Source organism: Amblyomma maculatum, chromosome 9 (genome assembly GCF_055883805.1).
Source record: "Amblyomma maculatum isolate TAMU_Amacu chromosome 9, ASM5588380v1, whole genome shotgun sequence".
NCBI lineage: Eukaryota > Metazoa > Arthropoda > Arachnida > Ixodida > Ixodidae > Amblyomma > Amblyomma maculatum.
This window is the reverse complement of record NC_139352.1, coordinates 71,870,276-71,886,438: the sequence shown is the minus strand read 5'-3', so window position 1 is coordinate 71,886,438 and position 16,163 is coordinate 71,870,276. Positions and strand designations below refer to the sequence as shown.

The window sequence follows — 16,163 nt, the reverse complement described above, 5'->3', positions numbered from 1 at the left end:
CCTTCCAAAGGTGCTTTATTACTTTCAAAGTGCGCCTAACAGCAAATATCTACTCGCGTGAAATATTTTGAGGGAGGAAAAAATGAACGCTTTAAAATTTTGAGCGCACTGTAACAGTCTCTCCTTTCTGCATAAGTAAGGAACATTCATGAATACCCAATGCCTTCGCGACTGCATATGAATGCAAATTCCGTCTCTTAATAGAATTCATTTAAAATACGAAAAAGGCCGAATCGTGGCGCAGCGAACAATTCGGCAGCTAAATTCACGATTTCGGCCGAACGCTAGCCAAGCCAAAGACAAAGTTTACTTCTGCCAGCATTCCGATTATGGCCAGAGGCTTCAAGAAGCTGGCGCATAAGCACTGATACTTTTGTTGTTGTTTTTTTTCCTCTAGGTACTATTGGGAAACTGCGGGGAACCAACAAAAAAGTGTGATAGCAGACGAAAACGCGAGATGACGGAAAGCAGACGAGATGAAAGCAAAAAGAAGAATGAGCAAGAAAGTTGCGCGCAACTGTTTTAAAGGCAGCTATGCAGATGGAATGAAAGACCTTGAAAGAAGAGAACAGCGAGGCTCATGCCTCCCCATTTCATTAACGGGCAGAAAAAAGAAAAAGCTAGAATGAATACTCGGTATTGATAAACCAGGGATGTGAGTTCCCTGCATAGCAACCTATTCGACAGCCTTATAGTTGATGGGGAAAAAGAATAAATCAAGCTACACCATTAAATCCTTTTTGTTTTCTTCATCTCCCTCCCAGGAGTAAGCACGGGGGAATGTGTGTGCGCTGCGTGGAATTTCATGACGCCTCGCATGGCTCGCGGTAGCGGTGGATGCCGACGACGCGAGAATAGTGGGATTACGATCTCATTTGGCAGCGACGAGGCTATGGCGTGTCCCGAAGTGCTTCTGCGAGAACCCGCGGAGCGTCGCCTGATGCGCGCGTGTATAAGGAAAAGGGGGAATGAGTACACGAGGCTTAGCGACTTGGAATTGCATTGCCGACAGAGCACCCGAATGCTATGGTTCGAAGCTATAGGCGAGTTTGGTTTGGACGCGCACTTGGTCGAAGGAGCGAAAAAGAAAGGAAGAACAAGAGGCGAGATAAGGATCAGAAAGTAGACGACACCGTCGTCTGTTTGTCGAGCTCTCGGTTGTTTCTCGCGTAGGAGACTAGGCTTAGCGACTTGGAAATGCACTTTCGACGAGGGAATGGGAGTGCGTAAATACTATTCGAGATGCACTTCGGCCGTAAGCCTTAAAAAGCGGCGGACACGTAGGTAGTAAACACAACGTAAGGTATTCGTATCTCACCGATGTCAACGCCCTGGTATCTCTAAAGGACTGGTGCTGCGTGAAAATACCCTTGCGTTTGGAAAGTAAACACGGTCGTTTTGTCGCCAGCGGATTTAGTGCGAACCGCTCTTTTAAAGCGCGACTCCAACGCGTCTTTTTAGGCCTTTCTTCTGGTCTTAGTACTGTGATAACCACCAAAAAGAAAGAAAAAAAAAACAAAGCTGAAATGCGCTTTTTTTTTTTTTCGTTGTTCGAAAACAGGGAAGCTTAAACTTCCGACGTACAGCTTTTCGCACCGCTTACAAGTATCGAGGTTGAACATAACCCTGAAAACGTGGTTGGTTGGTGTAGATCCATTAGGGTTTGAAGAGCGTCTTAGAGCAAACAAAGAGGAGACTTGCGTTACCATCCGCTAAGATAGCTCCGTCGAGTTTGTTTTACACATGTGCTTTGCCTTGAACATAACAGAGTAGTTGGTGGCGTCAATTCTCGTCTAAGTGTGATTTGTTACATGCCCTAGCAATTGACGCTTAATACAGTTTCGTTATTTTTTCTTTAGAATTGAAGGTGTTCTTAAGCAAGAGAAGAAGAAATGAGACTCTAGCAGCAATTACAGCCTTTAATAGACCAAAGTTTCATTGCTATCTGAACTAACTATAACATTAGAAGCAAACTTGCCTGTTCACGTTCGGTAGGCGCGAGAACAGGATTAGCTATTTTTTATTATCTACTTATAAATAACAAAGAATTACTGAGGAGGAGAGGGCAGAACAGGGTGCAGACGAAGGAACGCTGGTTTCCTTCCTCCCCCATCTACCCTCGATCGTACTCTACCATGTGCCGATAGAAAGCACTGACGCCGGAATTCGCCAAACAGTTAAATGCAAGACTAATTTTGCCCAACAAAGCTTATTCTAGAAGTTGCGTTTGCCTTTCCGCAGAATTTCAGCCGCGACAGGGCAGTCGACGTTACCAGCTTTCCTTTAAAGTAAACTACCTCAACGTTTCTCGTCGCAGGCACTGTGAGATAGCGTCTTCTGTCCAGGGGAAGAAGAGCAGAGGTCCCTAATGGCTAAGAGACGCCTCAGTTTCGGTCATTAAGCCCCGAGCCTAACCGTTTAGAGCACGTATGCAGGCGTGTGACCTTCAGACACCTGGACGGTGCTCAAAACTAGCATATAAAAAGGCCGCAAGGAAGACAAATACGAGCTGTAAACAAAAATAAAGCAATTCGAACCAGCAGAAGTGATCAACCACCGCAGATGCAGTAACGGCCGCCTCAGTTCGTTTCATTACGCAATTGGCAGTGCAGACGACACGCAGGAGCGCAGAGAACCGCACTCGAAGCAGACGACCGATAGTACAGCAGGGATCCAAATTACGACGCATCAAAACAACAAGAGCGCAGGTGGTAAGTTCAGGCGCAAACACAAACCTCTGGCACGATAGAGCGTAGCGAAGTGTGCCGGTCGTATACATAAAAAAAAAAAGATTAAAAAAAATGAGTTCAGGGCGCAGGCGGTCAGAAAAAGGTAAGCAGACGAACTTTTTTCTGCGAGGCCTAAACGACCGCGTCGATACACAAGCAAGCACGCACGGCGAAGTGTTTTCTTCTCACGAGAAGATAGGGGGAGGGGGACTCGAGGTCCGATCAGAGAACTGCGGCACACCTGCCCCTCTCGGAAACATGTTTTGCTTCGCCCTACACTTCTCTGTTTTGTTTTTTCATTTCGTATCGGTTTTCACTCTTTCCCTCTACTTCTACGACGTTCGGCGTTACGCACAAGCGTTAAAAGTTCATCTTTGCGTATTTATTTTCTGTCGTTTTTCTCTGTTTGCGTGCGAGCCGAACTGGGCCGTGGCGTTTAAAGAACGGAAATCACAGCGCTCGGTGGCAGGCGAGCAGGCACTTCTAGAGGACAGCTTCGGTGCTGCTTTCAGGAAGCGGGCAAGGCATTACCGGGGGAGAGAGCGCTGAACAGGACGCAGAGAAAGGAACTCTGGTTTACCGCCATCCTCCTTCCCTTCTTGCCTCTCATTTTCGGTTTTCTTCGCGCGCCGCAAGGGAAAACATCTGCTCCTTCGAGATGGCGGCAGCTAGCGTAGTGCGATGGCCCAATCCAGAGTGAAAACAAAACAAAGCTGAATAACCACAGCTACCGAGCTTCTCTAAGAAGAGCCGCTGTTTATAAGACTGCTGCTGGGCGGGGAGTGATTTCGAGGGCGCCGAAGGACGCGAGGTCGATCGGAGAGGATGTACACCCGCTATGGAGGCGGCGCATTGATGTCGTTGTAGTAGAAATATGGGCACCCTTTTAGAAACGACGTTTCTGCGCGAGGCCCTCGTTCGCAAGTGTAGAGTAGTCTGCTGTTTTCCAAATTGCTAACACTTTACTGCGAAGTTTCGTTAAAAAGCTGACGGCGAGAGACGGTGTTTTGCGAGACTTCCCGTGAACGTCTGGTTCCCCGCCTGGATTGCCCGTCTGGTTCCCCTGTAGAGGAGCTCTTTATACTTGAAACAGGCCTTGAAAGGAGGATCATCAACATCGTTACAACTGCATCCCTAATTAGGCTCAGAAAGACGGGTTTTAACTACCTCTAGTATGCACGGTCTTAACTACCTCTAGTATGCATGGTCTTAAAGTTTAGCCGCCAGCAGCCACCTTCTGTCTTTGTACTGGCCTCAAGTGTTTTGGCTACTGAGCACGAGGTACTGGGTTCGAATCCCGGCCGCGGCGGTCGATGTGCCTCGATGGAGACGAAGTGCAAAAGACGCCGTGTGAGCAGTCAGTGCACGTTAAGGAATCCTGGGTGGTTGAGATTAATCCATAGCCCTGCACTATCATCATCTCTCTTACTTCCCTGAAGGTGTCCGCCGAGGACCCTTGTCCCAATAACCAAAGCAATAGTCATAACACAGAGAAAACGTGCTAAGCTTGTTACTCCCCCCTGGAATTCTGGTCGGTCAGTTAGAGATGAGATGTCAAAAGTCATTTTCTCGTTATGTCGAGTATTGCCCAATAGGTACTAACGTACGAAGGCGTTCCGCATCGCTAACCTGTAAGCTCCAACGCGGTAACTACCTCCAGAAACATACAAAAGGTTTTCGCTTGTCCATATCTGCCCTGAAAACTGGTTTTCTTTGTTCTTTCTTTTTTTTTTCGCGCCAATTACCATGTTAGAATTGAATATTCAAGAAGCCTAACTATCTTCTATAGCCACGCCTGTGAATTGGCGTTAGTGTTATCAGGCACCCTAAGGCAAATTGGAACCCTGCGATCTGTCACGTTGTGGCTGTTGTCGTCCGCTGTAGAAGTGGAGCATATACCATCTACAGTGCTTGGCCACGGTTGATGGAGTTGTGTTATTGGAGCAGTTTTGTTTTTGTCCTCCGCGTCGTAGTCACGGTGCCCGTGCCGTGACGTAGGGTTGTTTTCACTACCCCTGACGTAACGTAGAGTTGTTTTCACTACACCGCCAGGTTTTCGTTTCGCTTCCGAGCGCCAAGAGCATCGCGTTGCTTACGCCGACTACGCGGTAAGCACATTTGCATGCGAGCGCGAACAAGGCCGTCGTGACGCGGCGCGATCACTTGCGCGCGCGCGCCATCGCATACTCGTCTCGCGCAAGCATTATATTCATGAGCAGCGGCGAAGAAGCGTACGCGTATATACCTGCATGCATGCATAAGTGGACACGGCATCGTGAACGCTTGGGTTTCGCACCTAACGACGTGACGGTCTGCGCATCGGGAAGTTCGTCGGGCGAGTGTTGCATACCTTCGTGCGCGCGTAGTCACGTGATTGATTCGGAAACGCGAATTAGAGACGACCCTGACAGGGCATCCTGTCTAAGAACGCCGATGAAGAAATAAGGACAATGGAGGCAAGACTAGGACAATGCAGGACAGGTACGGCATGATCAAGATAAGGCGATCACAACACCTAGACAACAGCAGCAGCACAAGGACAAAGTCAAAACAAAGTCAGTATCATGTATAAACCGAGACACTACTCGGTCAATACGAAATCATGATCAATACCAAGAGAGAATGGGAATCAGACCGGCCAGACTTATTTCCCTCATAGAGAGTGAAGCGGCAATGATCAAACCCCTGAAAGAGCCAACCAGATGGCCAATGAAAAGCTTGTATAACCGTTGTGGAGCCGGTGGGCACCCAGCGGACCCATAGGGACCGCCCCGCAGTCAAGCCAGCAAGGGCGTCGTCACTGTGACAGCGATAGTCAAAGCGATCGAGTATTTTTGTGAATGAGGCCTGCGGTCAAACGTAGTTATTTGCACTTTCATGATAACAACGGTACCAGAAGAGAGGAGCTCAGTAATATAGTTACACCGTCACCAAGATGGTTCACAGCGCTGCACTGTCGCTTCATTCGTGCTATTCTGTCGTGATGAAATGATCTGTAATTCAGCGTACGCCAACAAGCCCAGCAACAAGCGTTGTCGTCATATTCGCATACAGCTGACCGTCTACTCAAAGCAATGTTCGCGCTATGGCATCAGACATGTCTGATGCCCCAACGCAAGGTATAAATTTGAAACATTAATCGTAGCTTAATAAGCTTTCAAGAATGACCCCCCTGATCGGTGCTTTAAATACAGTCGACAAGCATAGTATCCAGATGTGAATGCCGCTGTGTAAAAACAATTTCATGCGCATGGCTGGTACGTCACAATGTCGCCACTTTCTGCCCGTGATGTCAGCGACTTGAGCAACAAAACACCCTTAAACAACAAGCGATAGCATTAGGAACAGCGAGATTAACCATATATGGTGACCGCTTCGAAAATGCTTCACGCTGTCTTCACGTGCGGTCTTCGCAAGCGACTTCAGCGCGCGTCTTCAGCGGCTCGAACGTGACAACAGGTCTACATCTGCTCCGGCTGCAACGCGTGCCCTCATGTGCTCCACGCATTCGTTGACGCAGGCGCGAGCGATAATTACGGCGCCGCTAAGTATCGGCGTCGTGCTTTAAAGGGGCGTGGCTACTTCGGCGAAGAAGAAATCGCTCGAAAAGAGAAAGCGGGAGAGGAGAGGGAGAGACGCAGGATAGCGTGGTTTTATCTTGAGGCTGATGGAGGAGGGAAGTGACAAATGGCGCGGAAGGGGGTGAGGGATGGGCGAGTACGGCTTGACGGCGAGTTTCTTCCTTTTCCCCGGCTTTCGTAATTGCGGTCTGTTCCTCTACAAAACGAAGAGGAAACCGCCCGGAGTCATCCATCCATGATCGAGGCGATCGCATGCTCTGTCAAGTAATAGAGTGCAGCACTGCAAACACTATAAGAAGCAGGCCGAGTCACTGCCGATCGAGTCGAGGGGATACGTTGGCAGCTTGCGTCGGTCAGCATTTCGATCGGTTTGCTAGAGTCGATCGCAACGAATTAATAAATCGATCATAATGCGATCGAAACGGATTGGTATGTACTCTGGTGACTTGCCAATGTAACTGCAGTTGAAAGGCGACAGCCGAAAATCACTGATTCGGTAAAAACTCACGCAGTCAGGGTCAGTTACATGCCGCTTTATTTTTTATTCATGGATGTTCCGCATATGTGCAGTCATTTTTCAGTCACGAATGTTCCGCATGTGCAGAACCAATAAGCAGCATTTCTGAATTGGCGTGGAGCTTGATCCGCCTCTTGCTGAGCGGCAATGACAAACTTGATAACTCCCGTCCTAAACGAGAACCTTCGGGATGGCAACTTATGGGAAACTCTGAACATCGGCATTCGCAAGTCGCTCCTTCGTAGCGCGGACCTGTCGGCCATCCTATCGCTTTAATTCAACATCGTTAGTCACAGATAGCGCTCACGATGGTCGCTATGGATACGCAAAGACTACCGACGATTGTATATGCTGCAACATACCCTGGTAGTCGCGTCATCGCCCATAACTGAAAATATTCACCGACTGGGATGGGCTGCCACCGCCCAGTCACAACGTGTACCGTGTCCCACTGATATGTACTAGTGCAGAACACACAAACATCTGTACCGATTTATTTTTACCCTTAATTTAAGGTTAGCTGGAAACAATAATATATGCGTCGCTCGATTACTGCTCGCCGATAGGTTCAGAACCATTCCGCGTACTTTTCACAATAAAGGCCCCTCTTTGGCAACTCTGTTTCTAAAACTACACCAAAGCGCAAGAAACTATAGAATAATGGGCTGATGAACTCATCACCGAAGCGTTTTAACACCATGGTTCAGCACGCCACACGGATGATCGATCACAACTGTCACGGAAAGCTGATTCCCAGCTGAGTCTCATACGAAAATACAAAAACAAAAAAAGACTGATGTCTTTTTTCTGCCCCCCCCCCCCCCCCCCCCTCCTAGAAAGAAAAGAAAGGAATTCTTAGTGAAGAAGATCCATCCTTTACAAAATAGACGAACGAAAGAACAGAGTGCATTTATTCAAAGGACGGAGCGGGTCCGGGTTTGATTTTATAGCTTCCTTTTTTTTTTTAAACAAGTAATGTCCTTAGTTGTTATCGGTGGTTATATGGCGCAAAAAACACGAGCTCCTCCCGAATGCTGCACGCTTTCTGCGGCGAGCGGAGAGCGCTGGGTAATTATCCCGGCGTGCACTAGAGTGCACCGTTTTTAGGCGTCCTTTGGCGGCCGGGCTTACAACCAGCCCCCATCCTCGTCTTTTCCGTGTGGCGTTGGTGGCTTTTCTGATCGGTCGTAAACTGTGGTGCACGTCTCGTGTCGTCGCTGCTTTGCGGTCCAGGGACATTTTAATGTGATGGGGGACGGCACGCGTGGTCCCTCATGACCGGCATTTTTTTTTCTTTTTTTTATGGTGAGAATGAATGAGTCGATAGGCAGTGAACCGGCTCTGGCCGCAGCGGATTTCAATCTTTAATGCCGGGAAAATGGCGATCCTTGGGACACCTTCGATGTCACTATAAACAAGGATTTCCAAGTATAACAAAAATCCGTACATTCTTCAGAATTCTACCTCTGATGTCCTTAAAGGGGACGATATGGATTCAGTAAATCAGTTTAGTAATAACCTGTTGTTAATCTGTTGAAGACCGCGTTCAAGCCTGACGATATGGATTGAGTAAATCAGTTTAGTGATAGTCTGTTGTTAATCTGTTGAAGACCGCGTCCAAGCCTTTTCACTTTGGCACCCTGTTTTCCATAAAAACTGGTTGATTGATTTTATAGGGAGGGAAAGGCGCGGTAACTGTCTCACTTGATTTCTGTGGACACCTTAACCACGCCGTAAGGGAAGGGATGAAGGTGGGAGTGAAAGTGGAAAGAGAGAAAGAGGAGCCATGGTGGAGGGCTATATTTCGACCACCTGGGGATCTTTAACGTGCTCTGACATCGCACAGCACACGGACGCCTCTTCGTTCCGCCTCCATCGAAACGCAGCCGCCGAGGTTGGGTTCGAATCCGGCTTCTCCGGCACAACAGTCGGGCGTATGTGTATGTATACGTACATCTCTCTTGTAGCTCATATAAAGCCCTTACTTTTTCTATCTGAACTGATACGAAATTCCGCCGCAGTGGTGCAGTGGTTAAGATGTCCGACTACTGTGCCTGAGTACACAGGGTAGATCCCGACAGCCGGCGGCTGCGTTTCGATGGAGGCGAAACAGATAGGCGTCCGTGTGCTGTGCGATGTCAGTGCACGTTAAAGATCCCCAGGCGGTCGAAATTACTCCATTGCCATCCACCACGGCTCCTCTTTCTCTATTTCCACTTTACTCCCACCTCCCTCATTTCCCTTACAGTGCGGCTCAGGTGTCCGCAGAGGCAAGTGTGACGGGTACTGCGCCTTTTTCTTCCTGTGAGCCAGTTTATGTTATTGCGATAGCAATACTGTGCCAGGTTTCGAGTCATCGCGTGGTCCCGGCAGAGCCCACGTTCTCGGAGAAGAAGAAGAAGATTCGGTTCAGCAGCATTGAATCCTTCTCACTTATATGTGGGCTGGTAGCTTACGCTCTCGCGTCATGCTCTTAAAGGTTGAACTCAAGTGTCCCCAATAATGTAGCACCTTACACTGATAGGGCGTGATAGGGGAATAATGCAGCAGGCAAAAAAAAAGCTTCCGTCATTGCTATCGCAATTCAACAAGGGTTAACAGGAGCTAAACCACAAGCAATTTTTTATTATTAATTGATACTAATTAAGCAAGCTGGCTGAGGCTGCCTGGGCACGTTATAACGCGATCTGTAGGAAAGCAATCAATGAAGTGATTAAGAGCCAACTGTTTCGGGATTCAGATTTCCTTTAGCAGGCATCGACTGCCAGGAATAGGGAAGCAAAATTAAAACAAGAAAAAAAGGCCTTGGTTTATCTAGTGTCAACGTCAACGGTCCTTATAATTCGGCGCAAAAGCAAACTTCGGCGGCATCTGTTGTGTAATACCGTCAAAGGGCTTTCAATGCAACTCGTTTAGTGTTTGTGCCGATATCGATTTTGCGAGTAACAACGGGAGTACTTCACCACAAGCAAACGAACAAGTGAACGCTTTGCACGGCACCTCAGTGGCCAGGGTTAAGAAACTCCATCTTTTCCTCGTCTCCAGGCAGAATAAAAGCATCTTCTGACAGCCAATACTTTTGCAGGAAGAGCAAAAAAAAAAAAAAAAAAAAAAAAAAAAAAAAAAAAAAAAAAAACTTCTGTACGGGCCCGGACAAAAGGCATGAAATATTACCCTTTCCTTGCAGCACAATGGAAGGACTGGAACAAAAAAGAGCCGCGTTTCTTTTTTTCGTGCCCCCGACAGAGCACGCCCGAAGGTTGTTTTTCACTATTATCAGGCGTATGTGCGCAGACATGTCATCAGCCAGGACTGCTGGGGATGAGAACACAGGTAATACATATCTGTAGGTGTACACGTATGTATATTTTGCCCTCTACGTGTTCGTCGGCTTGATACACGTGTGATTACCATGTCACACAAGCGCCGACGTTGTGACTTCCGTCGACTGGCTTTCGGCATGGCTTTGGCAAAGGCTTCGTCTAGCAGATGACACCGGATCGACGGCGGAAGCAGACGACGAAGAGGCAGCGATAAAGCGTGCCGTCTGCGTTAAAGTGACACAGACGATATCAGTCCAAAGGAGGTGTGAGTGAGCGAGCCTTAGCCTACCATAAAGGAAAGAAATAAATTCCGGCCGAAAGAAGGGCGAACGCGTGACGTAATCAAGATTTACGATCGGACGGGTCCGGACACGCGCACTGGCGTTTATAACCGCGCGCCGCCATCTTTTTTAGCCGACGCCAGCGACACGACGTGAACGAGCTTTTCGGCTTCTCTCAAATTGACTTCAGGACTTTTTGGTTTTTCTTGTTTCTGGATGGTTAGTTCTCTCTTTTATTTGCCGTCGAGGCAGTGAAAACAAGAAAAAAAAAAAAAACGAATAAACGTGAACTGAATGCACAGGTATATCGCCGGCTCATGTCATATGTCGACTGGCGATGTTTTGGGTTTTGAACATTTATTATTTCGTGCTGGACCGCGTTTTTGTGAGGCAAGGCTAAGCCCGGCTGAACGTCACGCGCCACTCTGTCGCCTCGGGGTACAGAAAATGGGACAGGGGCCGCGCAACAAGATACGAACTCTCTATCTATAGATTTTTTTTTTTTTTTTGCTTTTCGCTTTTGCTTCGCGGCATGAATAGCGAATATGGAATCTGCTCAAAACATGGCTTCAGGCGCTTAGTGTCACGTTGCGTGGAGTAGCAGAAACGGATTAACACTTTTTTTTAACCCTTCACTGCGCTTGGTTCCTCAATTTTTTTTACTCTGTCGGCATAAGCTGAGAGCAGGTAAAATGATTATGAAACTTGTAATAAGTTTGCAAATGAGTTTGGTAATGAGAAAAAGTTAGTTTGTCCCCCCCCCCCCCCCCCCCCCCCCCCGAGTAAAAGTAAAGTTTCTTTTTCTTCACACTGCAGTGCCCGAAATTTCGTTGTACGCAGTAATAGCAGAACAGACTGGGAGTTTCGCAAAACTAACTTCACCACTATATATATTTATCTTTGTTTGCGTGTGACAACGGCTAGCCTTACCGAACAAAGTTAACTCGAAAGGAATAGTGGTTTGGTTTGGTTTGGTTTATGCATCCAACTTCATGTATCCAAGCGGAAAGGTTACTATGCGCCTCATAATGAAGGGGCGCTATTCATATAAAACTCGTCGCAAACCTTGCATAACAACAAGCAACATGTCGATGTCGAGTATAGATGTACCCGGTCATTAGTCCAAATACTTCCCACTTGGACACACACACACACACACACACACACACACACACACACACACACACACACACACACACACACACACACACACACACACACACACACACACACACACACACACACACACACACACACACACACACACACACACACACACACACACACACACACACACACACACACACACACACACACACACACACACACACACACACACACACACACACACACACACACACACGGAGCGGCTTACTTTATCAGCCGCCTTTGCTGGTTATATGTCATATATAGCTATGCAAAATTGTGTTGAGCTGCTAGCCGTTCCAAGCCATATTTTGCGAGTTTCCAGACCGTGATATTCTGTGAGCCCGAGCAAAGAAGTTTTACGACATTATAGTAAGAGCATGAAATGACGCCACCTGGCGGGAGGCAGTGCGATACTGCGCGCTATTGAAAATCCATAGCGCACGGGTTCTCTCCTGGGGCTCTTCCGACACAACTCGCCAGGAGCGTGTCACGTTGTTGATGCTGCAAACCGTATGGAAGGCGGCCGCGTCGTTCCAGTCACTTTCATGCATATTACAACGGGGTGGCTTTTACTCGAGGCCCTCGTTGAATTGAGTCGACTTCGTGGGCCCGTAGGCGATCCGCTTAAAAGGTTCACCCGTGACCCACGTCGGCTTTCCTGCAACTCTGTCAGTCACTTTTTTTGTTATTATAATCCTCTTGAAGAATTCGAAGCAAAAAAGGGACTCTTGTATATGTGGGGCCAAGGGGGATAGTTACGAGCCTTGCATTACGAAAGCCAGCTTAGGTGGTGCAGCGCGGACTGGGCGTACGCGTGTTCGCACCTTGCCATGAGCAGTTATTGCAGTTGCTTTATGGGCATGCAAGTTAACTGAAGCGCTTCAAGCATCCGCGACACTTCCTCTCTCTTTTAGTATTTTTTTTTTTTTCTGTAATTGGGAACATGCATCCCCACTAAGGGGCTTGTGCTTCAAATTGCACATGCTTATAACCAATTATCCGTGCAGTAGAAGACACTGCCCATAAGCCAATATTGAAGAAGGCCATGCGTGATGTGAGCTGCACAGTTTATTGTGCAAGCCCGTATTCTCCTGCCGTTGTGAATGACTAACTGGGCCATCTTGACGTCCCGTCTGGCTCGCCGTATCCACTTGCGGGTTTTCAAGACAACGGATGGAGAAGAACAGGAGCACTGCTCGGTCAGCGCTGCGGCGGCGGCATTATAAATTAATCCGTGGTGGGCGATGTCACGCTCCAAAAGAGAAAGAAAAGAAAAGACAGGGGCCGCATTAAATATTCACTTGACTGAGCTCCTATCATTTCCCATAAACGTTTGTTCTATTTTAACTTTTTAATTCGTCAAAATCTCTTTTTTTTTCTTTCACACCGACGACCGCCGTGGTGGCGAAAAATAGCCCCAGGTGACTTGGTGGCCCGCAGCGTTCCATCCATCATGGTCACGTTGGCGTTCGATCAATTTCACATCACGTGCCGGTCGCAGACGACAGAGTAAGGCGTGGTTGAGAAGGATGGAGGCCAAAGGAGAAGGTAAGATCAGAGGTAAGAGGAACATAAGCAGGAGAAAAAGGGTTACAAAAACAAGAAATGGCATACTAAATTCCGTAATGAAGGCGATAAATAAAACAAATACTGTGGAAGGTAAATGTGATTACACTATGCTAGTATATACCGTATATATATTCCGTATATATGCTATATATACCGCATATAACGCATATATACCGTATATATGCTAATATATATAATCAACCCCTGGTGTGACGTGGAGTTGTGACGCGTGACGTGACGTGGAGGAAGGAAATAAAATTAGTTGCATAATTTCGTCTCCCAGAAACGCGATATATTTTAATGATGTCCTTCCTGAAGTTGTTGCAATGGTCAGAGCTTACAAATGTCTGAAATACATTATTCAATATGCTTCCCGTCCTTGTAAGAAAGAGGACGCTATATTATTTTGGATTGGGTCGTCCATGCGTACACACACACACACACACACACACACACACACACACACACACACACACACACACACACACACACACACACACACACACACACACACACACACACACACACACACACACACACACACACACACACACACACACACACACACACACACACACACACACACACACACACACACACACACACACACACACACACACACACACACGCATGCACACACACACACACACACACACACACACACACACACACACACACACACACACACACACACACACACACACACACACACACACACACACACACACACACACACACACACACACACACACACACACACACACACACACACACACACACACACACACACACACACACACACACACACACACACACACACACACACACACAGCTCTCCGCCACTTACTGCGATTACTCGGCGGTAGTTCGCAACTGTTTGTGTGGTGTAGTTCTTGTGTCCACGCTTTCTGCGTAGACTGCAGGGCGAGATGTGCGAGTAGTAAAGTAGCCTAACGCTACCTAACGCAACCTAACCAACGCAGCGAGCTCATATTTCTCGGGGAAACGAAAAATGACGCCTGCGCACGTCAGGCCACCAGCACCAAAGCAAACATAATTACACACGCCCAACAACATGGACAACGAGAATGGACCTTTTGTTTCGCCGTGAACGAAAAAAAAATATCTACATAAATGTGTATGAAACGTGCGAGGGGTCGAACAAAGGGAGCCCCAATGGCCGGGCCGTTCATAATCCTGTTATAGATAAGCACTCCCTTCTGCTCCCAGGAAAGCCCGGATGGCGTTCGCCACGTGGCGACATCTGTTGACTTTATCAGTTAGTTCTGGCGCACGTGCGTTTGAGAAGCGCGGCAGGCCAAGCTTTCTGTGGATCTCTATCTGACATTTCTCTCGGATCAGTTATAAGGAAAGACCGGTAAAGGAAACAAGGAAAAAAATGAAAGAGGGACACGAAGCAAAAAAGACTTGAGTAAGGCCGATTGGATTGGACGGCATGTCCAGAGAAATACGGGTTAATCTTGACGCGCGGACCTAAGTAGCTGTATCGAATATAGCTTTCCTCTTTTTGCCGTGGTGCCATGGAACCGCGCACCCAATGTGGACGCAACGCATGACCTATATCTTGCGCATATGAAAAGTAAAAAAACTAAGGACTAGCGCAAAAGTTTAGAGTTACGAAATGCTGTCTCCGAAAAGCTAATTTTGAGCGAAGTTTATCCGTTTACAAAATTTGACCTCGAAGCGGTCTTTATAGAGGCTGATTATAAAATGCGCTTAGATGTAGATCGGGGTACATTTTGCGTTCGTTCTCGGCAATGGCTCTAGCGCGGCGTAGAACTGCTACTTCGGGTTTCAACACGCAGCCGATAACTATAAAAAAAAAAAAGAAGAAGAAGAAATGGCCATAACGGTTGGAAAAGCTTCGAAACAACAACTATATACGCAGTTTCCCCGTGTTGAAGCGCCAAACCAGGTGAAATTTTCTTCAACCACTTCGTGGTTGAAGAACCGAGATGTGGCTAAAAAAAAAACAAAAAGTAGAAGAGAAACACCAAGTGGCGAAAATAGAGCCCAAAGCGGCCAGCAAACCTAAAAACAAAGTTTTGAAAGTAAAAGCAAAAATCGAATAATGATAACGCTTTAACGAAACGAAATATTAGAGCCCCATTAGATTCTAGTCAGCTGCACTTAGCGTTGAGCCAGGTTGTCCTGAAAGCTGGCTTCTTTCTAGGTTTGAAAGTTATGCAAGACAGCCAGCTTTATTTTGACGGGCCACTTCAACGTCAAACTGAAAAGCCACGTGGCGCTGCTGTTCACGCATGCGCACTTTGCGCGTACGTTACAAGCCATATTCTGTGACTATATTCTGTAACCTTATGGCCTAACCCACTTGGATGCTAACGAGTAAAAAAAAAAAAAAAACAAAATTTACTCCACATTAGACGATCCCCCTGAATCCGACGATGTGAAAATATAGCTTAGACTCTCGCGTAAAACCAATCGGTACCGGTCAACTTAATTCATCGTAGCGCACCGGCTAACGGCCGATTAAGGAAAAGAACTATGGCCTGTCTGCAAGGCTGTACTTCGCACTGTATATAAGCAGTTGAATCATTTTTAACAGCATGCCCGGTTTATCCGCTGGCTGGAGTTTTGAAATAATTTTAGCGGAGAACCGAATTAGAAATGTGTATCGAAGGCACAGAACACTAAGGTAATGTTCAACAGCCTCAAGAAGGAACTGCAGTTTACGTTAGGTAGGGAAGCACTGGAAGTAGTATGCGAATGTACCTACTTAGGACAGGTGGTAACCGCAGATCCGGACCATGAAAATGAAATAACAAGAACAATAAGATTGGGATGGCGCGCATTTGGCAAGCACTCGCAGATTATGACTAGCAGCTTACCGGTATCGCTCAAGAGGAAAGTATACAACAGTTGCATCTTACCTGTATTCATCTATGGGGCTGAAACATGGAGGCTAACCAAGAGGGTTCTGCTTAAGTTGAGTACAACTCAGAGGGCTATGGAACGAAAAATGGTAGCGGTAA

At 47.2% G+C, this 16,163-nt stretch overlaps 1 protein-coding gene across 3 annotated transcripts in view; it reads right to left on the bottom strand.

The window, feature by feature from the left end:
- Ptp99A (Protein tyrosine phosphatase 99A) overlaps window positions 1-16,163 on the bottom strand; it is a 224,075-nt gene that overhangs the window by 62,234 nt on the left and 145,678 nt on the right. The window lies entirely within an intron of this gene.